A 26,350-nucleotide genomic window follows, 5' to 3' on the forward strand; every position below is an offset into this window, starting at 1 on the left:
CTTGTCTGTGTTAGGAACTTCAAAAGTGCAGGTGAGAAGAAGATAATCGTGACCACGGATCCCAGACTCACTTGGCCAAAGGATCTGTCTTCAGAAAGCATCAGTGGGCCTTCCGAGAACACACAAAACAAGAAAAGGATGTTTTCCTGTCTATCCACCCAAACTTACTTCAATCTGCCTGCCTCACTTCTAATCCATAATGGTTTCTCTCCACTAACTGACTGTATGAGGTCTTTTGTGAGTACCAGAAAGTTTGTGAGTATCTTTATATTGACACAAAGTTTACATCTATTCATTTTCAGAAGAGGAGCTTTTAAATATAAGGAGAAACTAGGGTCTTCAAGGAAAGGCAAACTCTCTATCAAGCTTCCCTGCAAAGTCTTGGTGCAATTTCAAGGAAGGGGGAAAGGAAGTCTTTTTTATCGGGTGAATGAGAATACAGAAGTAAACTCAGGACCTTCATAGTATCTTCCACTTGTCCATATCAAGTAAATGAGGTTAATTTAGCCTTTTCTAGGCTGGGTGTTGAATTCTCATTTTGAAAGGTCTGGTTTGGCACTGAGCCTCATGATGAGAATTCTGGTTTCCAAGGCCTTTCTCCATTACACCAACAGGCTGGCTAGCAAGGGCATAGGTAGCAAATCCAATGGAGAGGCCCAAATGCCTTCAGGCACTACAGAAAGGGGTCCCATGGTACAGGAAAGGGATCCAAGATAAAACGAGAGAGTTCAAAAGATCAGGATGCCTTTTCATTGATCTTGGACTTGTAAGAGCTGCACCATCAATCATAGTCGTTCAAAAATTCGTATTAATGGCCCCGAGTGCTGGGGTTCCCATATGGTTTGTCTTTGTAACATTTGGTCTTGGGCATCTCTTTGGAAGCAACATGAGAATCTGTCAGTGTCAGATCCAGAGCGGTATTGGCCACCTCACTCCCTGAATCCGGGAAAGACGAATGTGTATCTACATACATGCTTTGGTAGATGCCATTTGAGGCCAGCTAACAAGCCTGCAGCCTGACAATCCCTTGTCCCTGCAAGAAAACTAAACAAGAGTTGGTCAAGCCAAGACGCAAATCTGAAAGGGAATTCTTTCCTATTCTTATCTACCTCAGGTGCACATGGGTGAGACTTGATCCTTGGTAGAAAAGTAATGACTGTGTGGAGGGTATTGTGTTTACCACAAATCAATATACTTTTATCAAGGGCAGGGGGGCTTTCCTTCTTGCTCTTTCTTTGATCCTCCTGAAGCCTTGATGCCAACAAGACAAAGCAATAAAGAACCCCAGTATGATATTACCCAGTATGGAAACCACTTGTCATTGTGAGAGACAAGGACCCAAAATATCTAAGACATTCAAGAGGTACTCCACATGCAAAATACACACTGAATTCAAAGAATCAAGACCAAAAGAAATGTATTATCAAACACAGTATTATTATCTTTTCATGGATGACATAGTAAAATGATGACATTTCATACTTGGTAAGATTAAGTATGTTCCTGGAATTGATATCCTTTGTAACATAGCTACTAAAATATTCAAAAACACATCATATTTATGTCAGAGAGTGCTGTTGCAAAGTAGGACTTCATCAACTGAGTGGCGTTGCCGTACTAAAACTAGATGGATTTACTCCAGTTTTCTCCAGTATCATAAACAAAGTCCATATTTAGGTGTCAGAGATGTTGGATGCTTCCAAAGCCCCTGGGGACTAATGTGCTTCCTGCAATATTTCCAAATGTTGGTATTTGTCGGCAGACTATGGAGCTTCATGACTCGTGGATACGTCACTTCCATTTCCGCCCCAATCAACAGCATCCTCCATGTCTCTGCGCCTCTTCAGAAAGAACAGATTTGCTTTATTTTTAATCATATGTTTTTTTTGGGGGGGGGTGGATTATGTGCTGTGAGTGCATGCGAGTTCCCAAGGAAGACAGAGGCACTGCATCCCCTGGACCTGAAGTTACAGGTGGCTATGAGGTACCAGATGTAGGTTCTGGAGACCAAACTCGAGCACAGAGCTCTTAGCTGCCTCACCACCTCTCTAGGACCCTCTCATCTTGTTTCATAAAGGAGCAGTAATATTGGTTTAGAGCCTGATCCTCTAGTACATCGCCTCAACTAACTTAGCGAAAATCCTATTTCCAAAGTCATCCTGAGGTCCCAAAACGGATACGAATTTGAAGACGCTGTTCAGCCAACATACTGGCAAGATAGTCCTTTTAAAGAAAATGGAGAGAGGCCTCCATTTGTGGAGATGGCACACTAACTCAGCTTTAAGTGCTGAGGCAGATCTGCCCTGCCTCCTCTGGTGGTGCATTCCGGCCCACACAAAGCTTGAACCTCCGAAATGTTGCTACCTGATGAGAAGCTTGCTGAGAAAAAATGCAAACCTGAGAGCTTGCCTATTTCTTTTTAATTGGATTTTTAATTTACATTTCTTCCCCCACCCCTCCCCCCACCCTTCCCCCCACCCTCTCCTCTCTCTCCCAACCCTCACCCCCTCCCCCAACCCCCCCCCCAGCTGAGGACCAAACCCAGGGCCTTGTGCTATCCCCTTTTCCCCACCCAAGCACCCACACCTTCCGCCTCCCCACCCCTGACATTTCCCCTACACTGGGAAGTCCAGCCTTGGCAGGACCAAGGGCTTGTCCTCCCTCTGGTGCCTATTTCTGTAGCAGAAATAAACCCCCTGAACTTTCAAACTCAGAAAATAGCCTTGGGATTCACGTCGGATAATTACAACAGTGCTTTTAGACATAGGTCAGGATGCTACAGAACTCAGTGCCTCCATGATTGCTCATAGTCTAAGCTCCCCATTTACCAAACGACTATTTGTGAATGCAGAAAAAGAATCTGCTCATGTCAGTCACCCTTTTCTGCTTTTACCAAACACATTTGTGTCGAAGAAACTCACTTATCACAGCATCAGCCCATGATAATCCCTGACCACTGAGAATCTTTTTCTTGCTGTTGTCTTGTTCTTTTTTCTTTTAGGTTTTTTGAGATTATAATTTTTTGTTTTGTTTTTTAGACAAGGTCTTACTCATACCCCTGGCTGTTCTAGAACTCACTTCTGGAGGTCACACTGGCCTCAAACTCACAAAGGCCACCCATCTCTGCCTCCCAAATGCTAGGAATAAAGGCATGTGCCATTCCGCCCAGTTAAGGGCTATAGTTTGGTTACAACATTTCTTCCTTTCTTTTACTCCTCCCAAACACCCCCGAATCTGTCTTCATGCTCTCCTTCAAATCCATTGCCTCTGTTTTGTACAAATTGGTATTGTATGCAAGTAAGTATATGTATATTCATATATATTCCTAAATATAATCTGTTCATTCCATATAATGCCACCTGTATACATGTTTTCAGAACTGGATGTCTTTTAATAAATATCTATTCACAAATTCTAAGGAAACAGCTCACAAATGCTTCCCTGCAGTATAAAGAAGCAAATCCAGAATCCTACTTTCCTCAGATCCCAGATATCGGAGCCTTGCTCAATGGAAGTGATCATCTATTGCCCAGGACCTGTCCTGAATTACTGGAGCTGGTCAGAACCAGATTTTGCAGGTCAAAAAAAGATAAAACGGGTCAGTGAAATGGCTCAGTGGATAAAGCCATTTGCTACCAAGCCTGAGAAGCTGAGCGTATCCCCAGGATTGTCCTGGCGGAAGGAGAGAACTAACTCCTGAAAGTTCTCCTCCAGCATCCACATACGTCCACATTGCACTGTGACCTCCCCATATGCGTACACATACATACATTCAACTAAATAAGTGTAATTTTAAATTTTAAAAATAGTTTTAAAAAAAAAACCCTAGATGATGTGGTTGCATATAATGTCTGACCTGATCTAAAACTAAAATGCGTTTTTTACATCAGAGTAGACTCAGCCAAACTCCAGTCTTCTCTCTACTTTCCTGTCTGTATTCTCCTTCATGATTGACCTAAGAGCAGACTTCTGCACTTCACCAGAGGCTAGATGCTTGAGCAAATTGGCTAACTACTGTTTCTTAGAAGCATTTAAAGAAAGAGAAGTTCATTGGCTCAACACATAATATATACATGTCTGGAAGCTTAAAAAATAAAAGAAACACATAATTTAGAAAACAAGTTCATCATAGAAACAAGGTAGGCAAGGACCCTCAGGGTGGTTAAATGACCTCCGCAAAACTAACAAGTGTAAAACATTACAACACCGCTTAGAAGTAAGAACAAATGCAGGAGTGCTGAGAGATGGGGACGGAGCTCGACTGCCCAGAGGCACACAAGTAGACAGCCAAGGCCTTACTACTTAATAACTTCAAGATTCATGACCATTTTGCTCCAGGTTGTCACCAGCTTTCCTGCCGTGAAATGACAGAGCATCTCTTAGTCACCGTGTCAAAAGCTCAAAGTGTGAGGTCAAAGCTGAGCAGGGATGAGGATGGCGCTGATGAATTTCCCTGCCCAGTCTAAGAGGATCCGTATGCGCTCTAAAAGTAGTTGCACCCGGGGGCAGGACGGGTATGTACGGACCTCACTCATATTGCCTTACATGAGACTTACAAAGGATTTTCAAGACAAATGTATATTGGATCCAACCCTTAGCAACTCCAGCTCTAGGAAGAATCGTGCTAGTCACAAGCTCAGCTTAATATGCCTTTACTATACCTCATCGAAGCATCCTTGATGAGGGTAACTGGGACCAGAAACCTACAAAGAGTCATGATGTCACCTGATTAAAAAAAATGGATGTCAATTTGTGGGTTTCAGCTGGGCCAAGATCAGTGTTTCTCCAAACTTAAAGACAGAGCAAGCTGCCTGAAAATTGACAAGTATTGTTTGACACAGCTTCTCAGAGAAAACAGCTGACAAGTATTGTTTGACACAGCTTCTCAGAGAAAATAGCATGCTGGTGTGTTTTCAGTAGCAGAAAGCCCAGAGGTTGCCATTAACATAGGAGCTGATAGGAAACTGATGTAGACACACCCTACCCCCTCATTGCATGCTTTCTCAACAAGACTCTGGTTCCCAATAACGCAAAGGTCACTTTTTAGTAAGACACATGACAATATCTGCAAAGCCAGACTAGCTTTTATGGTACTGAGTCTCACAGATATAAGCATTTCTTTCCTGTATTATTTCCTGGATAATCATTGTTTTAATTTATTCTCCCAGAAAACTTCCTCCAAGTTCTTTCTTATTGTCTGTGCACCAATAACTCTGCTGTTACCAAACCTAGCTTCATGAGTCATATACAGAGGATCCTCCCCTGTTTGATTCTCTGCAATTATCATCTCGAAATTGTTGATAAATTTGAACAAAGGCCCTACCTTTTCATTTTCCACTGGTCTTGATATTACATTGTGGTTCTTTGTGCAACAAAAAACCATAATCTCTGGCTTTGAAGAAGTGGTCTTACATTTTCAATGTGTTTTTTATTTTATTTATTCATGTATTTTGTGTATATGAACACTCAGTCTTCATGCCCATCAGATCAGGGGATCAGATTCCACTACAGATGGTTGTGAGCCACCAAGTGGTTGCTGGGAATTGAACTCAGATTCCCTGCAAGAGCAGGCAGTGCTCTTAAGCACTGAGCCATCTCTCCAGCCCCATGTTCTTACCTTTTCCAGGGGAGTTCACATTTATTTTCTCACTTGATGTTAACTGGGGAGAGATTGAGAGAAAAGACAAAGTCTTCAAGTTAGGAAAGACCTGCTTCCAGTTCAGGATCTACAGACATCATAGCACCTTGGACTAACGTCTTTGATTCCTCCCTCAGGTCATGGCAGGTAAGAATATACCTCTGTTCCCTCTTTTCTTCTAGCTCATCTTTCTGTTATTTTTTTTTCAGCTTATAAAGTATGAAAATTAAATCCAAGGGGCAGAAAGTCCAGTCTTAAAAACCTTTCTGGGTTCATCAAAAATCAAAAGTCAATCTTGGCTTAAACATGCATTGACTTATTAGAGAAAAATGGCTGCATAAGTAAGTGAAATGAGAAAGGTAGAAGGGTCACCAACCAAAGAAGTCTGACCCTGACTGAGGGAGAAACAGCAAGCTGAGCAAAAGTGTCCTAAAATGCTGTGCTCTCTAAGAAAGGTTTGGAAAGGCCGTCAGGGAGTCTACGAGCCAGCCAGAGGAACTGCACATCTCCTGGAATGCTCTTACCTTAGTGTCCCAGCTGCATTGAGTCATTGGTACTGGGAGAGCTCACTAGAGGTATAAACTCTTAACAGAGACTGCAGTTTTCAGACTGTGGCTCCTGGCTGCTTGCCCTATCCTGCATGAACTTGCTGGTCTGTGGTGTACATTTTCATGGCTACCACACCAAACTTCATGCAGAGTTGGTGACAAAGACAGATCCACCCTATCCACTCTTACTTGCAAGGAATTCATTTAGCCCAAGCCATCCTATAATGAAAAGAAAATTTCTCTTGAGTGATTGCTTTGTTCAAGGGCAGAAGGGAATTTGTTGAAACTGGCAATTTTACCTGGGCTGAGAGACAGAGAGTCTGTCTGATGAACAGTCCTTCATCCTGTCTTCCTGAGGAAGTGAAATTCCTGAGACTTCTGCTGTATGCCGTTGCCCAACTCTGGGGTGTAGTATATGAGTGCTCCCCAACCTCCAGGTATGAGACATTAAAGGTGGTCCAAAGGAAGCTTTCTCGTAGACTATGAGATATTTTTAAAGGAAACAAAAAGGAAATGAAATGTTAAAGGAGGTGGGCCTGAGGAAGAAAGACACTTTTTGCTAGCAATGAACTTTCACATACATTACAATGCTGGTGCATTCATTGGGAAGTGGGTGGAAATAAAGTAGCTGATTTTATTGGCTGCTTTCCTTAAAATGTAGAAACTAAAACAAAGCAAGTGTGAACCACTTGTCCACATTTTCATAGTTTCAAGAAAGGCAGTCGTGAAACTTCACCCTGTACCCTCTGCCTTCTTCCAACACTGGGGTTCCCAAAACGTCAACAGACTCCTAGTCACAGAAAATGTTACCCCGGGATCTGTTTCCTCATGTGGAGGCTCTTTCTCTGCTCTCAACACTTCTTCATAAGCTTTTCCGGAGCTCAGGAGCTCAGGCTATATCATGTCTGCCAGCATGTAGGGGGATGGAGAAAGAGATAACAAGAAATCACAAAGGTTACTAACCAAGAGTAAGCAAATGTGTACAGAGAAAGAGGAAAGGGGGACTAATCCCAAATAGGGAATTTTTAAATAAATGAGCTTCTTATCATCCAAATAAGGTTCTAGTGCACATTTCAGAAACAAACATTATTTGTAGATATTTGTTTCTCAATAATTCAAATTTCCCTGTGTCAGGGTTTTAATGCTTAGGAGGAAACCCAAAATTCGACTTTTGTTCCTAACAGTTAGCTAAGGAAGATGGATTAAACCAATTGCTTGTAAAATAATAATATAAATAATATGGTGAACTTTATACTATCCCACTTGAATGACAAACAAAAGCCATTTACACCATTTACAAGCATAGATTTATTGAAAAAAAAAAGAGGAAAAACTCTGTACACAGTAGATGAGGCATGCTCATTAAAGTAGACCTGAAGAGGAAGTGAGGTTAATCTGGTTGAAAACAATAGAATAAAATCAATTTTCTTCTTTTAACACATTGTTGTAGTCATTCTTAAGATCTAGGCCAGGCCATATTTTTTTTTTATATTCTACTTCCTCTCCACCACCTCCACAAATTCACACTTACACACCCTGCCCTGGTTAGACATTTTATTGTGTTTGCATGGGAAATTTTCAAAGCCTATTTCCATGCATGATGCCAAGTGAAAAAAATGAATGCCAATGACAAAAAAGTGTTTAAAGGTATATTGTCTTTTTTATATCCCATTGGAGAACCAAAAGTTTCTATCCAACTGGAGTTCCCTCAACAACAACAACAACAAACAAACAAACAAACAACAAACAAACAAAAAACTTAGGCACAGATTCCCCTGCAATGGCTACAACTTTCAGGAAATCACTTCATTATACCAAGTTCGAAAGTCAACTCTTCAACAAGGTCAAAGGAATCATTATAGCACACATCTATCTGATGCTTACAAGATCTATTGAAGCTCTCTGTAAAGGTCGCATTTCATATATATAGAACCACAGGGCATTTGTAAAGGGCCCCTTGTTTTGAAGCATATAACTTATTATTTCTAAACACACAGATTTGAACTGACCCTACATGCATCTGTTTTCCCTTCAAACAGGAGTGAGCTGTATCATCAACCTTGTAGATATGCATTAGAAATTAAACAAAATAACTTAGATTGTGAGTTTTTCCAACACATGTGCTTCACCCATCCCCTTGGACACACAACTGGGGTGGATCTGGACTCTTGTCCTTAGGAAAAGCCACAGGACTGAGCTGTACATAAGGAGGTATGAGCAGGAAAAAGAATATGCTAGGAAAAAATAATGCTGGAACTAGCAGTTTTGTCCTTTGTTAGATGAATCAGAAATACTTATGGGCTGAGGACCCCAATGGTCCCACAAAATTCACGTGGTACTTGTGCTTGCCTCTTCTGCTCAGCAGTCTGCAGAGACAGAGTTTCCGAGTCGTCAGCGTGATCACATCTAAACAAGAAATTCTAAACTCACACACCAGTGATACAGACCAAATGAAGCCAGTCCAACTGCAAAGTCAATGACCTTGACCCACTTGGCTTCTTATAAAATTGAGGCTGCAAAATTATCCAAACCTGCTTTTTATATAAAAGATACTAGAAATTCAAACTGGGGGAGGGGGACCCTCTATTTTTAAATTTTGGCCAGTTATTTTCCAGTGTATGATATTGTATGTGTTTGAGAACATACAGTATTATCTCAGTCTTCCCCTTCTAGATGGAAGCCTGAGGCCTGAAACTCTTCTCTCTGGTCATGAAAGAGACTTGTGCCCTGAGCATGTGGTGACTATGGTTACAGATAATCTGAGATAGGTCAGGAAACTTTATCTTATTTATGAAGCAATTCCAGGCTTGGAAAACTGTGTGTCTACTCAGCTATGTGCTACGCTCACCACTTTTTGTCACAGATATTGGTTTACCACAAGACTACTCTTGTCAGATCCCTCAGAATCTACAGGTCAAATTCCTGGCCCATCCCAGGATTCCAACCACTCACCGGTGATCTTAGTTATGGTGTCAATTACTAATGGTCCTGAGATTAAGAACTTGATAAAACAGATGGCAGTAAGGCCACTGCTAAAATTGTCTATGTATGGTCAGAGACAGAGAGCAGGCTGCCCCTGCCCTGTGCATCTGCAGAAGAAAAGGGGAGGTTATTGGAGGCAGTATCCAATTCATTCACGGTCAAGTCAACTGAAGTTCACATGGTTACCCCTTTGGGGAAGGTGGAGCCGCTAGCAGCTGTTGGGTGAGCCTTAGTCATTCTAAGAGGACCGAAGAAGCCTTGATAAGTTGCTAAGAGCCGTGTCTATCTATAGAATCCAAATTATTTTCCAGCAGCTTTTATCTATAAAGAGCCAGAGCTAAAGCAAGTCTACAAGTAGCTAAAGTGTATATTTAAAATCTTTGACTTGGGAATGGTGGCACACGCCTTATTAGAATATCAGCATTTGGAAGGTAGAGGCAGGATGACCATGAGTTCTCTTGTGCTACATAGTGAGTTCTATGCGTCTAGTTTATGTAGAAAGATATTCTCAGAAATTATTTTTATGGCAATGAAGAGATAGCCGGGTTGGGGATTTAGCTCAGTGGTAGAGCACTTGCCTATGGCGCAAGGCCCTGAGTTGGTCCCCAGCTCCAAAAAAAAGAAGAAGAAGAAGAAGAAGAAGAAGAAGAAGAAGAAGAAGAAGAAGAAGAAGAAGAAGAAGAAGAAGAAGAAGAAGAAGAAGAAGAAGAAGAAGAAGAAGAAGAAGAAGAAGAAGAAGAAGAGATAGCCCAATGCTTGTTGAACTTCCATAGGACTAGGGGTTAGCTACCAGCACCTACATAGTGGCTGACAACCATCTCTAAATGTACTTTTGGGGAGTCAGACACCTCCTTTTGGCCTCTGAGGGCACCAGGCACAACAAGCATGGTGCCCACGCATGCATGCATGCAGGCAAAATGCTCACACAGAGGAAATAGAAACAAAGAAATCTTTTTAAAAATCATTTTCTTTCCAGGGACTAAACCACTACTGAAAGCCTATACATGGAATGACCCAGGGCTCCGACTGCATATGTAGCATAGAATAACCTTGTTGGGGCACCAGTGGAAGGGAAAGCCCTTGGTCTTGCCAAGGTTGGTCCCCCAGTACAGGGGAATATAGGGAGGCAGTAAGGGGAATGTATAGGGGGAATACCTGTATAGGAGAGGGGAGGGAATGGGGGCTTATGGACAGGAAACTGGGAAGGGGAATAACCTTTGAAATGTAAGTAAAGAAATATATCTAATAAAAATTTTCAAAATCTTTTTCTATTGGAAAATATGAACTAATAAAAACATATCAAATGTCTGACTTCAGAGAAAGAGATGAAATTTTGATAGACCAGCCTATTATGGTTGCTTACACCTAAAGGAGGATTGCTATGAATTTATTGAGACAGAATAAGACTCTGTCTCACCATTGAACTGAGAACGGGGTCCCCAATGAACGAGTCAGAGAAAGGATTGAAGGAGCTGAAGGGGTTTGCAACCCCATAAGAACAACAATATCAACCAACCAGAGCTCCCAGGAACTAAACCACCATTCAAAGAGTACACATGGACAGACCCATGGCTCCAACTGCATATGTAGCAGAGGATGGCCTTGTTGGGCACTAATGGGAGGAGAAGCCCTTGGTCCTGCCAAGACTGGAATGTCAGGGCAGGGAGGCAGGAAGGGGGAGTGGTTAGGACGTGGGAACACCTTCATAGAAGAAGGGGGAGGGGAATGGGATAGGAGGATTATGGATGGGAAACCAGGAAAGGGAATAACATTTGGAATGTAAATTTAAAAATATCCAATTAAAAAAAAGATTGTCTCAAAAGACTCCCTCAAAATTATCATATATCTATTATGAATAGTATACAACTATCTATGGAATAAAATTAATTTTAAAAGCAATTCATAGGCTAATATGCATGCTGCTTCTTTTAAAAATAAAGAATGGATGAAATTGATGGAGACATTTATTAATGTACGATATCAGTTCTCCATGCCTATGTGTCAGTCACTTCACCTGTTGATCCCTGTGCCCAGCCTCCATGCCTCTTTTGAATCAGTGTCTACTGTGTTATTGTTTTCTGCAACATGAAATAGACAAAAGGTGAGAGAAAGATGGACAAGCACAAATACAAGCTGTACCCGCCACATTCCTCTTGTGCCACTTCACAGAGCTGGGAGCTTTTGTTGCATGTGAACACTATCCTTAACCATCTAGGAGGCAGGGCGTGGAGAGATGGCTCAGTGAATAAGAGCACTGACTGCTCTTCCAGAGGTCCTGAGTTCAATTCCCAGCAACCAACCACATGGTGGCTCACAACCATCTGGGATCTGATGTCCTTTTCTGGTGTGTCTGACAGCTACAGTGTTCTCACATAAATAAAATAAATAATTCTTTACAAAAACAATCTAGGAGGCAGATGATAACCTCTATTTTATCTTGAGAAAAGATTAATCCAAACACTCAAACTCAGACTTTTAAAAAATTAGTTATAGGGCTGTTTCCCTTTATATTGCTTTCTGTGATGTGGTTGAAAAAAACTTGAAAAAGAAAAAAAAATTGGAATTTGTCCAAAGTCTGTAGCTTCTTTTGAAAAAAAAAACATGCTAATAAAATGTCGGCTTCCAGGGAGAAGTTGATAGAAATCAAATAAGAGTACATTTCATTCTGTCATCTCCTGGTCTGTAAAACTGAGAAGACCAAACTCCTGGAGAGACACTGCCCCAGGCCTTACAGGAGTCTGCTCATTTCTCGTTCCAAATCTCTGGATCTGGTCCTTAGCTCTCCGTCTTTGCCTCTAAACAAAGCAGCTCTCAACCCCCTGCTTATGCAGCTTGTGAAAGCAACACTCCTCTTTCAGAGCAAATGAAAAATCCCAAGCTAAAAATGTCTACAATCATTGTGCTTTGGGCTTCTTTATTTTTTGCTTTTATTGGATTTTTTATTTACATTTTAAATGTTATCCCCTTTCCCAGTTTCCCCTCCAGAAACCTGCTATCCCTTCTTCCCCCAGCTTCTATGGCAGTGCTCCCTGACCCACCTACCCACTCCCCCCCACCTCCACACCCTGATATTCCCCTACACTGGAGTATCAAGCCTGGGCAGGACCAAGGGCCTCTCCTCCCACTGATGCCCGACAAGTCCATCCTCTGCTACATATGCAGAAGGAGACATAGGTCCATCCCTGTGTTCCTTAGGATGGTGGTTTAGTCCCTGGAAGCTCTGGGGGTCTGGTTGATTGATATTGTTGTTCTTCTAATGGGGTTCCAAACCCCTTCAGCTACTTCAGTCCTTTCTCTAACTCCTCCACTTAGGACCCTGTTCTCAGTTCAATGGTTGGCTGCAAGCATCCACCTCTGTATTTGTCAAGCTATGGCAGAGACTCTCAGGAGACAGCTACATTAGGATCCTGTCAGCATACACTTCTTGGCATCCTCAGTATTGTCTGGGTTTGGTGTCACTTTGGCCTTCCTCCTTCTAAAACTTCATGTGGTTTGTGAATCGTATCTTAACTATACCGAACTTTTGGAATAATATCCGCTTATCAGTAAATGCATACCATGTATGTTCTTTTATGATTATGTTACCTCACTCAGGATATTTTCAAGTTCCATCCAATTGTCTATGAATTTCATGAAGTCATTGTTCTTCTTAGCCGAATAGTTAGTATTCCATTGTCTAAATGTACCACATTTTTTTGTATCCATTCTTCTGTCGAAGAACATCTGGGTTCTTTCCAGCTTCTGGTTATTATAATTAAGGCTGCTATGAACATAGTGGAGCATGTGTCCTTGTTATATGTTGGAGCAACTTTCAGGTATATGCCCAGGAGTCCTGGGTCCTCAGGTAGTATTATGTCCAATTTTCTGAGGAACTGCCAGACTTATTTCCACAGTGGTTGTACCAGCTTGCAATCCCACTAACAATGGAAGAGTGTTCCGTTTTCTCCACATACTCTCAAGCATCTGTTGCCACCTGAGTTTTTTTTATCTTAGCCACTCTAATTGGTGTGAGGTGGAATCTCAGAGTTGTTTTGATTTGCATTTCCCTGATGACTAAAGATGTTGAACATTTCTTTAGGTGTTTCTCAGCCATTTGGCATTCCTCAGTTGAGAATTCTTTGTTTAGCTTTGTAGCCCCATTTTAAAAAGGGTTATTTGATTCTCTGGAGTCTAACTTCTTGAGTTCTTTGTATAGATATTAGCCCTCTATCAGATGTAGGATTGATAAAGATCTTTTCCAATCTCTTGGTTGCCATTTTGTCAAATTGACAATGTTCTTTGCCTTGCAGAAACTTTGCAATTTTATGAGGTCCCATGTGTCCATTCTTGATCTTAGAGCATAAACCATTGGTGTTCGGTTCAAGACATTTTCTCCTGTACCCAGTGTTTGAAGGTTTTCCCCCCACTTTCTCTTCTATTAGTTTTGGTGTTGTATGTAGAGATTCGTGATCCATTTTGACTTGATCTTGGTACAGGGTGATAAGAATGGATCGATTTACATTCTTCTACATGCTGACCTCCAGTTGAACCAGCACCATATGTTGAAAATGCTATCTTTTTTCCATTGGTTTTACCTCCTTTGTCAAAGATCAAGTGACCATAGGTGTGTGGGCTCAATTCTAGGTCTTCAAATCTATACCACTACTCTATCTGCCTGTCTCTGTCCCAATATCATACAGTTTTTATCACTATTGCTCTGTAATACTGCTTGAGGTTAGGGATGGTGATTCCCCCAGAAGTACTGTTATTGTTGACAACAGTTTTTGCTATCCTGGGTTTTTTGTTATTCCAAATGGATTTGCAAATTGCTCTTTGTAACTCTGTGAAGAATTGAGCTGGAATTTTGATGGGGATTACATTGAATTTGTATATTGCTTTTGGCAAAATGGCCATTTCTACTGTATTAATCCTACCAATCCATGAACATAGGAGATCTTTTTATCTTTTGATATATTCTTCAATTTCTTTCTTCAGAGACTTGAAGATCTTGTCATAGAGATCTTTCCCTTGCATGGTTAGAGACAACCCAAGGTATTTCATATTATTTGGGACTATTGTGAAGGGTATCATTTCCCTAATTTTTTTTCAACCTGTTTATCCTTTGAGTAGAGGAAGTCTACTGATTTGTTTGAGTTAATTTTATACCCAGCCACTTTGCTGAAGGTGTTTATCAGGCTTAGGAGTTCTCTCGTGGAACTTTTGGAGTTATTTAAGTATATTATCATATTATCTGCAAATAGTGATATTTTGACTTCTTCCTCCAATTTGTATCCCTTTGACCTCCTTTTGTTGTTTAATTGCTCTGGCTAGGACTTCAATTATTATGTTGAATAGGTAGAGTGAGAGTGGGCAGCCTTGTTTAGTCCCTGATTTTAGTGGGACTGCTTCATGTTTCTCCCCATTTAGCTTGATGTTGGCTACTGGTTTGCTGTATATTTCTCTTACTATGTTTAGGTAAGGGCCTTGATTTCCTGATTTTACCAAGACTTTTATCATGAAGGGGTGTTGATTTTTGTCAAATGCTTTCTCGGCATCTAATGAGACGATCTCGTGGATTTTTTGAGTTTGTTTATATAGTGGATTACGTTGGTGGATTCCCATATATTGAACCATCCCTCCATCCCTGGGATGAAGCCTACTGTTTTTTCTTTAAAGTTTATTCAATAAAACATAATCTCCAACTTCACTGAGGTGGCTGACCATGTCCACGACCGAAACCCCCTCTAAACTGGAATTCCGTTGCTGAATAGTCCCACCTCAGCTTTCTTGTCAGCTCCAGGAGACAGAGCACTCCTTCTGCAGGTGTCTCTGTCTGCCTCCCCTCTTGGGAATCTTGCAGGCAGTTCACCCTCTGGACTTTTGGGCCGAGGCCTGCCGGTTTCAGGATGGGTGCAGTGCAGGGTGGTGGGCACTATCTCCAGAGGTAAGTGCAGGTAATCTCAGAGATACTGGATGCCCTCATTCGTGAGGTATCAATAGAAATGTCTCCAAGCAAACTGCTTCTTCATGTAACCTTGAGACTTGAGAGACTGCATAGCCTTCTTGACATAAAGGTTGGGCAAGTTCTTATCTGTCTGCTCGGGGGTTTTGGGCATGTGGACATCTTTTTCAGCAACCATCACCCCTTCCTTTAAAAGGAGTTCACAGATGGCAATCCGATTCTTCTTAGGCATCAACATCACAGCAGCTGCAGGGTCCGAGGCGGAGGCTGGAAAAGGGGATGAAGCCTACTTGATCGTGATGGATGATCCTTTTGATGTGCTCTTGGATTCAGTTTGGGAGGATTTTATTGAGTATTTTGGCATCGATATTCATGAAAGAAGTTGGTCTTCTTTCTTTGTTGAATCTTTGTGTGGTTTAGGTATAAGTGTAACTGTGGCTTCATAGAATGAATTGGGTGGTGTTCTTTCTGTTTCGATTTTGTGGAATAGTTTAAGAGTATTGGTATTAGGTCTTCTTCAAGAGGGTATTTGAGAAAGCTTAAGCAAACAATAGCTGTCCATTCCAGCTGGAGAAATGGATGAGCAGTTAAAAAAAATGTACTACTCTTCCCAAGGACCCAAATTCAGTTCCCAGCATCCTTGTGGGACAGCTCACAACCCCTTGTAAATCTACCTCCAGAAGATCTGATGTTTCTGGCTTCATTGTTTAAGCCTGGTTTCTAACTTCCTAACTAAACCTGTTCTACTAACTTCCAGTCTTAATTTCCTAATTTTTAAATTTAGGGGTGCTGGGGATTAATCCAGACTCTCAAGCATGCTATACTAGTATACTACCTCCATGGTACATTCACAGACCTCTTTCCAGAGGTAGGGAAGACATGCTATGTTCAGTTGCCCAAGCTGGCCCTCCTTGCATCCTCTGTTGTCCAGATAGGCTTTGAAATTGTCCTGTTCCAACTTCTGTAGTAGCTGGAATGGCAGAAATTTTGTCACAAATCTTAGCTCCCATCTCTTTAGCACCACCTACTTGAGAACAGGGACTTAATTCTGTGAAAGAAAAGTATAGTAAGTATGGTGTACTTGCATGAGGAGGTCCTGTTCAAATTACACACCTGCATTATAGCTTGTCTCACAGAAATATTACCCAAGAGATAACAGCTTGGTGCATTCATCCTCTACTATTGGGTCTTCTTTAGTTATTACTCCAAACCAAAAGGATTATGTCATTGGAAGCATAAAATTCACCTTAAAAGTATTCTACAGCAAAGCCAATAGAATCAAGGTGTGACAATCCAGGGAACAGCCAAGTCACAAAAGAGCTAGTCATACTGAAAGCCAAGTTAAATAGCCCTTAATTTTGGATCTCTGGGTCCCTCTAGCAACCTCTCAAGCGCAGGCCTATGCAATGCCTGACAGTCCCTATTGAGTTGTGCTTGACTTGGCCCTCACAGGGGTAGCTCTTCAGTGATTTGGTTTTCCCTGTGGATCTCACACCTTCCCACAAGTGATCTTTGCACTCTACTTGAATTTTCTAGTGTAGGTTAAGTGTTTGTATACACTCACACCATCAGGTTCCCTGGGAGAAGATGACCTGGCCATACTTGAAATTGTTCTTGAGATAAAAACAAAAAAGCAAGATCCAATTTCTCCTCAGGATCCTGAGATAATTATGATTCTGAGAGTATAGCCAGACTTGTAGCCTCTTGAGTTGTTTATCAAATCGAACTTACACCTATCTTACAGTGGATAGTTGTTCAGATTGTCAACCTTAAACCATGTTCTTATTCTCTACATTTTAGAAGCTATTTTGTTAGATGTGAAATTCCCCAGTTTCAAAACACATGCACCATAGACCCGCAGTGAACTGCTACAAGTCTTTGGAGCATGACTTCAGAGTCTGCTTTGTGCAGGTATTGGCCTTCGGTTTATTCTGTATCAATAATAAGCAATCTTATTTCAACCACGCAGTATCATCTCTAGGTAGCTTTACCCAAACTCTAAATTGACCCACCTGCATCCATAAAGTCTACATTTATTTCTCTGGCGCCGTTACTCATGGATCTTTCCCTTCTCTATACTTCATTATAATCTCCAGAATTCATATTTATTTATTTTTATTCATTTTACATCACACTCACAGTCCCTTCCCTCATCTCTTTCCAGTCCCACCCTTACAAATCCCTCCCTCCATTGTTCCACCTTCTTCTGAGAGAAGGGGAGCTTCCACTGTGTACCACCCCATCCTGGGACATCTAGACCTAGCAGGACTAAGAACATCCTCTCCCACTGAGGCCCAACCAGGTAGTCTATGTAGAGGAAGGGGATCTAATGGCAGGCAACAGAGACTGAGATAGCCCCTGCCCCACTTGTTAAATGAATCACTGGAACACCAAGCAGCACATTTTCTACAAATATGTAGGCAGTCTACATGCTCCTTGCTTGGTGGTTCAGTCTCTGAGAGGCCCACATGGACCCAGGTCAGTTGATCCTATGGTCCTTCTTGAGGTGCTCTTGTCCCCTCCAACTTGCTCATTTCTATCCTCAACTCTTCCACTAGAGTCCCTGGGCTCCACCTGATGCTTGTCTGTGGGTCTCTGCATCTGCCTTCATCTCCTGCTGGATGAAGCCTCTCAGAAGACAGTTATGCTAAGTTCTTGTCTGCAAGCATAGCAGAGTATCGATAATAGTGTCAGGGACTGGCTGTCTGGCATGGGATGGGCCTCAAGTCAGGGCTGATCTCCAGAATTTAATGGGCTAGCTCCACTTACAGATGTTATTATTACTCAGTAATAAAGTCCTGTGTAAAAGAGATGTTCAGTACATGTTAGATGACCCATGGTTGAAGGCTTAGTTGAATGGGTTAAAGCAAAAGTTATTTCCAGGCCTATGAATTAATGATATTCCAGAAACTCTTTCAGTTGTAATGGAATATCAGTATAGCTAGTATTGACACTTAGGTAGAAGGACATACTCCCAGACAGAATTGTCCCTGTAGGAATAATTTGTTCCTCAAAGGATAATTTTATTTAGCAAGCCTTGGGGATAGGGAAACTGACATATACAACCTTGGTGGGGTTTTTTGTCTGTTTGTTTGTTTGTTTTTTTCTTGTAGCAAGCAAGAACTTAGAAGCCACTGGCTTGACCTCTATTTTGGTCTGTAGCTCTAAATCCTAATGAACATCTTCCTTAAACCTACACAGATGACTGTGATGGACATTACTAAAACCAACTGTCTCATAAAACAGATGGACCACTCAACCCTGGACCCAAATTTCTAGTCACACTTTCTGTGTTGGTTTGAGTAAGACTGACCATCTTAGCTCATACATTTGAATGCTTGGTGCCCAGTTTGTGGAACTGTTTGGGAAGGATTAAGTTGTGTGGTCTTCTTGGGGGGGTGTCACTGGGTGTGGGTATTGAGGTTTCCAAAGCCTCACCTTTCACAGTAGGTGCTCTCTCGGACGTGTGCTTGTGGATCAGATGTAAGCTCTTAGCTACTGCTCCAGCATATCTGCCTGCGGCCATGCTCCCTTTCATGATGGTCATAGACTCTAAATCTTGGGAAGGAACCATGAGCCACAAATTAACATTTTCTTTTATAAGTTGCTTTGTGTGTGGTATGTTATCATGGCAATAGAAAAGTAACTAAGATACTACCTGAAACCCCAAGGTAGAGCTTGTCTTAGACGTAGACAGAGCCCCAGAGATTATCTTTGCTAGTCTCAAATGGCACTTTGTTGAGACAGCTCTGCTCAGTCACACAACCCCGAATGTCTTTAAGAAGATTCCCAGGAGAATACTGAGTCCTTGTGGTTTCAAAAACTCTAAACCTTCTATCCTTTCCAATGATTATTTTACCAGGACCTTAGTCTAAATAGTGAAGAAGGAAGGCCCTTCTCAGATTATGATTAAAGGGAATGAACCCTTAATTCAGGTAAGGTTTGGAGAACTTCGATGAGGTTATGTAAGCCAAATGTTATAAAGATACAGAATCAGCATTTAGGAAAGGAAGCAACTGAAGAAAATTGAAACTTGCCTCACATAGCCATCTGTGGCTATGGAAAATGTATTGTGGGTTAGCGTACCTACCTTCTTCTGTGACCCCTTCGAGGGAAAGGGTGACTAACTTTCTTCTGGAAAACTGACTAATTGATGAGAAGTTCTGAAACAGTCAGGTTCCTGACTCTGTGTGTTTCCTCTCCAAGGAACTTCTGAGCCACGGGCTGGATCACTGTCATAAGGCTTGAAGAAACCCAATTCCAGAAACTCATTTTAGAAGACATTTAGGAATGTGACTGCCAAACATATTGTATCTTTGGGCAATGAGGGGTACAGTACATTGGCATCTTTCCACACTATTGCTTTTGAATATCAAGTGTCATCTAAGACCAGATAAAATGACACTTGGTATAGAGGGTGATCCTGACACCACAGAGCTGACATCCACATGAATTTGGTCATTGGATTGTTTCTGGATGAAATCGAGTGAGAGGTAATTCCTGTTGCACTAAAAGATACATAATATAACACACCTGTAGTACTGCCATTGTTATGCCTAAGCAAAGCAATCTCATATTGACTAGCGGTGCAAGCTCTAAATCACACCTTCAACAAGATTCTTAGCCTCTCAGCATTGGTGTCCCTCACACATAATATAAGTAAAACAGAATAATTAACAGTGATGATGATGATGGTGATGATGATGGTGATGATGATGGTGATGATGGTGATGATGATGATGGTGATGATGATATCAAATGTGAGGTTGAAGAGATCAATCAGCAGTTGAGTGCCCTTGCTGCTCTTGCGTAGGAACTAAGTTCAGTTACCAGTACCCATATGGCATCTTACAACCATCCATATTCCCCATTCCAAGGGATATGGTGCCATCTCCTTGCCTTGTGGACACTGCATACATACATACATGCAGGCAGGCAGACAAATGTCATACACATAAAAATGAATCTAAAATTAAAAAGTATTATCAATTTCATAACATGATTTACAAAATTAAAGAAGATGAGGCTTGTAAACCACTCATTGGCATATGATAAGCACTTGTCGTATACTTTTTTCTTCCTCTAATTTAAGAAAAGTCAAAGTCTGCATCTTTGATACATTTTAGGAGGCAAAGAAGAAACTCTTACTGAAAGACATAGCCTATAGACCATCAGTTCTCAACCTGTGGATTGCAAACACTGGAAAATACATATTTCTGATGGCCTTAATTACCCACAACCAAAACTTATTTTTGTTGCCAATTAATAACTGTATTTTTGCTACTAAACTCCAATGAAACTCAAGTTGATTCTTACAGATTATTTTACAAAGCAGCTGAGAATCTGACTGTAGATGTTAGACTTCTCTTTATCTCCAAGTGTGATAAGAATAACAGATTAAGTTGACTCAGGAGAGATTGACTGAGAGTCTCCTAAACTCTCCCTGATGTCTAACAGATATGATTCTTTTCTCCTGGACATTCAGGCTACATTTTTCCTTCCTTCTCAGTTGAGAATGATCATTAGAATATCAACCATTGGAACAGAGAGCAAGTCATGTACTCAATTCTATATCTGGCTTATAAACATGACCCAGGTTTTGTAGAATATCAAACCATCTTTCTATAGTTTATTGTTTAATATATTGTACTAATATGAACAAATAGAAAAATTACTCTCACTCTCAAACGTGGAAGTCATTCATTCTCTGTTAACTGAATGCAGACTTAGCATTGTGATGAAGATGGTGGAGCTATGAAATGCAAGATGCTTGGTTTCCAGAATCACTCTTCTACCCAGGACCCCATGATGGAGTGTCGGAAGGATGAGAAATCAACATTGCTAGGATAAGATTTGAAGCTTCATTCATTATGGAGAGTTTAAGAGAATTGAGAATGGGTACACATTGGGGAAGAGGATGAGAACTCCATTAACTTTGTCATGGAGTACCAAACGCCCCCATTAAATAAGAACCATTCAAGGTTGCATTGGCAATCCTTTTCCAGCCCCATATCCAGTCCGGTTTCACGGGGCGAAAATAATACTAAAATGATTCACCCACCTTTGGTTTTCGGTGCCTGGGCAGGGCATGCAGTGGAGTCTTTAAAAGAAAACGTGTGAGAAGGAAGCATCCGAAGTGGGAAAAGCCGCTGGGCTCGCCCATAAAAGATGAGTGCGATGGGTTGTAAAATGAGCTCAGAAGGAAAACATGATGAATGTTTTCTTGGCGTTCAGCAGCAAAGTCCCTTTTCACCATCCCACGTGGCTGGAGAGAGCAAGGGGCCTGACTCAGGGAGTGTGGAGGCTGAACTCTCCCTGGGGCCCTGGCAAGGGGTATGGGTGGAGGTGTGAGAGACATGGCCTGACTCCTCCATCGCCTCCCAGACACCACAAGTCCTTTTAAGGTTGAGGTTTCCACTCAGACATGGGATGGAATTCTGAACTTCCCAAGTTGCACAGCCAAGAAACCTCATGCAGGAAAAGGGAACCCAGAGTCATGCAAAAGCAGAGCAAACATGATGAACTTTGACTTGGAGGAGTGGCCATCTTCTCCCACAATCAGAACCCATTCATCTGAGAAGTATCTGTTTTCTCTATGCTACTGATCACCAAGAAAACCGTTTCTCTCCAATTTACCATTCATAAATTTTCAAAGTAAAAGTCAAGGTACCTTTACCATAAAGCTATCTCTCTTTGTTTTATTCCCTATAACTCTTTCCAGGTCTGAGTTGGAATCCTGTCTTTGTTTCTTACAAGTTTTGTCATTTTGTGTGAGTTTCAGTTTCCTCTTGCATAAAATAGAGACGACTCTTACCGGGTGGTTACAAGGATTATAGGATATTGTCTTGCATAAAGTATAACGTGTAATAAACACTCTATAAAAATTAGTTTCCTCCTGAAAGTCAGCAGTGGGCATGCTTTTTATCACTAACTTAACACGTCTTACTCACTTTCATATGACGTCTTAACTCCTCAGCCAAACTGAAATCTTTCAAGGTAGACATATTCTGTATCCAAAGAATACACAGAAGCATTGTAGAATATCAAACTGCCTATAAATTCCCATAGTCTTTGTTACTAATATAAACAAATAGGAAAAATAACTCTCATTCTCTACCTAGGTTGCCATAAAAGACAGTTTCATTGAGATCTTGTAGATTATAGATCCAGGTTTGAAAAGTCATAAAGGCTTTTTAAAGTAAGAATACCAGAAAGGATGTACAGATACCAAAATCTGGCCTCATTTGAGACAAGATTATGTGAGCAGATCTTCCAATGAAGGCGCCACTGCCTGGGATGAGTGATATCATCATGTATGATGCTTTAACTCTATCCTCCTTCACTCCCTGGAACCTTTATCTCTCTTAGAGTCTTAATCCCAATCTGAAATTATACAATTCAGTCAGGCATCGATGCAATCACTGCCAATCTCACTTCTGGTCCTGGGCTGCTTACAATATTGTAGTGCCTAATGCAGCATTTGGAGCAACAGTCCCTGAGTTGAACCGGTCATGAGTGTAGACCAAATCTCCAACAATTAATGACCATAAGCAAAAGGGGTTTGGGGTAAAGATACCTGTGGCCATGCTTCCTTGAAGAAATCATCTTCTAATAAAGGTGACTCAGTACTGCAGAACATCTCTGGAGTAATCTAAGTACTAAGCAACTAGTCAAACACTGGCATTAGTCCAGCTGTGCTCTTGGTGTCAGCCCTCAACATTCCACTAATTGTAAAGCAGTTCATGGAAGAAGATAATGATCAGGCTGAAGCTATAGCTTGGGGTAGAATGCTTGTCTGACACGTACGACGCTCTGCATTTAATTCGCTACAAAGATATGGGTGGTTGGCTGAGGGGGGGATAGTGAAGAGGAAGGGAGGAGAGTAGAGTGAAGGGAAGGAAAAGGAAAAAGGTTCAAAATGTCTCTGCCTTGGTTTTAGTTGAAACACTCCGTTTGTGATTCGTGAGATGTTTTCTTGCATTTTAAAGTTACTATTTCATTCTTAAAGCCATTTCCCCTTATATCTACAAAAAAACTCTGAGCATTCTTCTAAGTTCAATGGACTCCAACTTCCTTAATGAAAAGAATCCAGACCTGATCCTCTACCCTGGGCATCTTCTCTGAATTCTCAGAGCTTTCAGCAGCATTTACCACACATGAATGATTGACAGAAAGGGAGCCCTTTCCAGAAAGAAATCATGAGGGCTGGAGAGATGGCTCAGTGGATAAGAACTACAGCTAAACCAGATTCTAGCACCAACGTTGTAGGCCAGGTGTGGTCTGCTGCTGACTGCCATCCCAGTCACAAACCAAGAGGTGTAAGTTCAGGAGGTTACTCCTACTCAAAGGAGTAACGCAGATAGTAATAAGCAGTGGTTCTCAACCTTCCAAATGCTGCAACTCTTTAATATAGTTCTTCATGTTGTGGTGACCCCAACATAAAATTATTTTCCTTGCTACTGCACTTTTGCTACTGTTACAAGTTGTAATGTAAACATCTGATATGCAGGTTATCTGATATGTGACCCCCCCCCAAAAGGGTTTATGACCTACAGGTTAAGAACCGCTATAATAGAGGAAAACAACGTTTGATGCTATCTTCTGGACACATGATATCTCCATGGATACATATTGTGTGTGCGCAATATGTAAACACATACACACTAAATGAGCAAATAACGGCACATATTGGTTTTTATGTTATTATATACAATGGTGCTAGCTAGTATATAAATTACCTTTATGGTCACCTCTAACATAATACTCTGTGAAAGAAAAACATTCCTTAACTAATTTAACTCCCCTTATTGTGGAATGAATTCAGCCATGCCATCATTTTGTACTAGCCCTGAAAAAAATTAATTTGGTCAACAAATTCAGCAGTGAAAATCTGTGATCCTAGGATCTGTCCTTGGAATCGAGAATTTAGAAATAAACAAAGCAGTGTTTCCTTTGGAAAAAAATAACAAAATGAACCATCTCAACCTATATATATTTAAGAAACGATATCCTTTTGTGAATGATCCTTTTATGAAACACTGTTTTGTACATAAGCAGAGTATAAAATATAATGGTGTTTTATGATTTTATTAAAATTGTAAGAACATTTTTTATCTTTGAGATGATTTAATTATACCATTTATCCTTTCCCTTTCACTTTCCCCTCCCCTCTCTCCTACAAACTCACTGCCACTTGATTCACTGTTATTACATGTATTTATGCATACATATATCCATATATTTCTAAGTATAATCTGTTCAGCCTGTGTAATGTCATTTGTATGTGTGTTTCCAGAGATGACTGTTTGCCACGAGACAACCAATTGCTGTGCTCTTCTATAGAGAAGACCACCTGTCCCACTCCCAGCTTTCTTCATTTGCCTGCAATTCTTTGTGCGGGATTGCCACCTCATGAGCTTTTCTCCATCTGGTTGAGCATAGAGCATATTTGTGACCGATTCTTTTTAATTACATTTTTATTGATTTTATGTGTGTTTTGACTGTGTTTATGTAGGTGCTCCACGCTCATGCAGAGTGTTCACAGAAATCAGAATAGGGTATCGGATCCCCTTCAACTAGAGTTTCCAGATGGTTGCAGACTACCATGTGTGTGCTTCGAATTGAACCTGGATCTTCTTTGCAAAAGCAACGAGCGCTCTTAACTGCTGAGCCATCTCTCCAGCACCCGCTTGCAAATGTCTTTACCCAGTGTGTATTATCTTTTCTATTATATCATCAAATGCAAATGAAACGCATGCCATAGTATGGGTATAAGTGGTTTAGGTTTTTCTAAAAGAGCCAACATTACAGAAATGTATCTTATTTGATGCTCTAAAATTCAGAATCTAAGTAACTGTCCAATTTTTAAGAGGGGGGGAGTTCAAGACAAGGTTTCTCTCTGTGTAGCTCTGGCTGGCTTGAAACTCACTGTGTAGACGAGGCTGAGATCTCAAACTCAGAGATCTGCCTGCCTTTGCCTCCCCCTCCCGAGTGCTGGGATTAAATGTGTGCACTACCACTGCCTTCTTTTTCCCTTCATTGCTATTCTTTCCAGATAAAAGCATGGAAATGTCTCTGCCACGCTTGTTGCATGCCATATTATGTATTACCTCTGACCTCAGAGGACACTAAACCAATCAACAGTGCTTGGTCTCCTAGTAAATCCAAAAGAACCAAGTGCTTCCATGTACTTAGTTTTGTTCCTCCAGTCTTGCAGAGAAGCAACTTAATAAGGTTTCCAAATAGGAGTCTCTCATGTTTTGAGACAAGTCATGCCCAAACAGTCTCTCATTCATGGAGATATTGAGTTGACCACTGTCTCACTTAGCTTGGCAGCAATTTGGTGGCTAATGGATTAACTGACATGCCACTTTCTAAGTTACTTATACAGTCAAAGCAATGATTAAGATTTTTGTTCCCCACCCTTTTCTCCTACTGGGTTGCATCACCAAGCCTTAATAGGAGGGGAGATACCTAGTCTTATGGCACCTTCATATGCCATGGCTGGTTGATCTTTATAGGAAGCCTGCCTGCCCTTCTGAAGAGAAATGGAAGGAGAGTGAGGAAGAGAAGGCGGGGGGGTGAATTGGAAGGAGAAGAGAGAAGAGAAAACTGTGGTCATGATTTTAAGATAGAGATAGATAGATAGATAGATAGATAGATAGATAGATAGATAGATGCAAATGAATGATAGAGGTAGAGAGAAAAAGAAGCATGATAGATATAGAGATAAAGATAGAGAGATAGATGATATAGAGGTAGATTTTATATATATATATATATATGAGAGAGAGAGAGAGAGAGAGAGAGAGAGATACACTACCTAACAAAAGCAATGTTAGATGAAAATTCTAAAAAGTAAAAAAGTGTAGTCTGTTCTACTGTTGCCATATATTGTTGGGCATGTAGCCTACTCTTAAGTGTGATTTATGTACCCACTGAGAACCAAATGCAGAGAACTTATTTTCCTTTATTTGTTTGGAGATAGCTTCTTGGTTAGGGATATCAGCTCCTATTTGTCACTCTCAGCACTGGGACCCTGTCCGACTTGAACTTGATCAGGTGCTGTGCATGCTGCTACTGCCCGTGTAAGTTCATATGTGCATCTGACCTGTCCTGTCAGGAAAACATCATGACAAAATTATTCAATACATGCCCCATCACACTCTATAGAAATTCACTAAATAAATTCAAGTTCAAATGCAGTCCTGAAAAAATAAATTGTCCCCCAAACCTAGCTCC

At 41.1% G+C, this 26,350-nt stretch overlaps 1 protein-coding gene and 1 pseudogene across 1 annotated transcript in view; both read right to left on the reverse strand.

The window, feature by feature from the left end:
* Ccdc175 (coiled-coil domain containing 175) overlaps positions 1-26,350 on the reverse strand; it is a 464,210-nt gene that overhangs the window by 157,611 nt on the left and 280,249 nt on the right. The gene's annotated exons all lie outside the window — the stretch shown is intronic.
* Positions 14,817-15,347, reverse strand: LOC116905152 (annotated as a pseudogene).

This window comes from Rattus rattus, chromosome 7 (assembly GCF_011064425.1).
Source record: "Rattus rattus isolate New Zealand chromosome 7, Rrattus_CSIRO_v1, whole genome shotgun sequence".
NCBI lineage: Eukaryota > Metazoa > Chordata > Mammalia > Rodentia > Muridae > Rattus > Rattus rattus.